The sequence below is a fragment of the Eschscholzia californica genome, unplaced genomic scaffold (genome assembly GCF_041429995.1).
Source record: "Eschscholzia californica isolate CP2 unplaced genomic scaffold, dmEscCali1.0.p SCAF_70, whole genome shotgun sequence".
Taxonomy (NCBI): domain Eukaryota; kingdom Viridiplantae; phylum Streptophyta; class Magnoliopsida; order Ranunculales; family Papaveraceae; genus Eschscholzia; species Eschscholzia californica.
In genome coordinates, this window is record NW_028238495.1 from 7,501 (window position 1) to 10,000 (window position 2,500).

The following is a 2,500-nucleotide window of genomic DNA, read 5'->3' on the forward strand; positions in this document are numbered from 1 at the left end:
CCCACACACCCACATATGGAGAATGGTCGAAAATGCTCGAGTGGATATCGAGATGTCCGACGAAGCACCACTTGGAAGGGCCGAGGCACGGGACGCCCGAGCTGTTGCTCGGGCCGGCACGGGACGCGCATGGGACATCCCGGGACGGCATGGGACGCCCTCGCTACAGCTCGAGACGGCCAGGTACGCCCGAGACTTGGCTCGGGACGGCCTGGGACGCCCTCGCCATAGCTCGGGACGGCCTGGGACGCCCGAGACTAGGCTCGGGACGGCCTCGGCACAGCACGGGACGGCCTGGGACGCCCTTGCCACAGCTCGGGACGGCATGGGACGCCCGAGACTTTGCTCGGGACGGCCTGGGACGCCCTTGCCACAGCTCGGGACGGCCTGGGACGGCCTCGGCACAGCTCGGGACGGCCTGGGACGCCCGAGACTTTGCTCGGGACGGCCTGGGACGTCCGAGACTTTGCTCGGGACGGCCTGGGACGCCCGAGACTTGGCTCGGGACGGCCTGGGACGCCCTCGCTCCAGCTCGGGACGCCCTGGGACGGCCTCGACACAGCTCGGGACGGCCTGGGACGTCCGAGACTTTGCTCGGGCCGGCCTGGGACGCCCGAGACTTGGCTCGGGACGGCCTGGGACGCGCTCGGCACAGCTCGGCACAGGCCGGGACGCCCGAGCCGAGCTTCGGGTCGCACGAAATCTCTTCGTATTCCGACATATTAGAAGCTTCCCATCATGTAGTAGGCCGAGCTTTGCCCTTTGGATGCCCTATGGTGCTTGGCGAGCACTAGGGAACGTGCCAGCACAAGTGCTGTGCACGCTCTGGGGAAGGAGCTCAACCCTCCCCCTTATAGTGCAAAGTTATTGTTTTTCCTATTTTCACAAGGAAACATCAATTTTTTAACCAAGCATACTGGGCCTTTACTCCTTCGTTACTCGTCGGAATCCAGCAAACTTATACTCGTTGGAAAGGTCTTTTCGCAAGGATTTTTTTGATATATTATAATAGCGATTCCGATAAATATTTATTTTTCTATGAATTTTTAAGTGAATAAACACCGGAAAATTCATAAAAAATAGAAAAAAAAATATTTTCTTCCGTTTCTTTTCTCCAATAATTCATAAATAATACCTCAATAGTATTAATGAAGAGAGAGTCGAAATGGCCCGGGTGGATTTCGAAATGTCCCACGACCCCATAGAATGCACGGGCCAGCCGAGCCAAAAGAATGGGACGCGCACGGGACAGCATTGGTCAGGCTCGGGACGGCACGGGACAGCACGGGACGCGCATGGGACGGCACGGGACGCGAATGGGACGGCCTTGCTAAGGCTCGGGACGGCATGGGACAGCACGGGACGCGAATGGGACGGCCTTGCTAAGGCTCGGGACGGCATGGGACAGCTCGGGACGCGCATGGGACGGCCTTGGTGAGGCTCGGGACGGCCTTGGTCAGGCTCGGGACGGCATGTCACGGCCCTGGTGAGGCTCGGACGGCACGGGACGCGCATGGGACGGCACGGGACGGCCTGGGACGGCCTTTGTGAGGCTCGGACGGCACGGGACGCGCATGGGACGGCCTTGGCGAGGCTCGGGACGGCATGGGACAGCACGGGACGGCCTCGGCACAGCTCGGACGGCACGGGACGCGCATGGGACGGCCTTGGCGAGGCTCGGGACGGCATGGGACAGCACGGGACGGCACGGGACGGCCTCGGCACAGCTCGGACGGCACGGGACGGCCTTGGCGAGGCTCGGGACGGCATGGGACAGCACGGGACGGCACGGGACGGCCTCGGCACAGCTCGGACGGCACGGGACGGCCTTGGCGAGGCTCGGGACGGCATGGGACAGCACGGGACGGCACGGGACGGCCTCGGCACAGCTCGGACGGCACGGGACGGCCTTGGCGAGGCTCGGGACGGCATGGGACAGCACGGGACGGCCTCGGCACAGCTCGGGACGGCACGAGACGCGCATGGGACGGCCTTGGTGAGGCTCGGACGGCACGGGACGCGCATGGGACGGCCTTGGTGAGGCTCGGACGGCACGGGACGCGCATGGGACATCATGGGACGCACATGGGACACCTTATGGGGATCATCAAGGGACGTTGCACGGGACATTCTTTCCCACGAAGGGCATTTACATGGGACATCTTAGGAGTCGAGAGCCGGCACATGGGACAACGTAGTTCACACGCACGGAACACTTTACTTTCGTTTGGAACGTCGTGGGATCTTTATGTCCCCATTAGCACCGAACCTTTAACATGCTAGGAAGCTATGTTCGATCTTCTCGAAGTGTCGATGGAACTTCGATGGATACACATCCGATCCGATGTTATGATGATGTACTTTCTCCGAGATCGATGTTGGGGCCGTATTCCGATGTCATGATGATGTACTTTCTCCGAGATCGATGGGACGGCCTTGGTAAGGCATGGTTCGGCCTTGGTAAGGCATGGGTCGGCCTTGCTAAGGCATGGGACGCGCA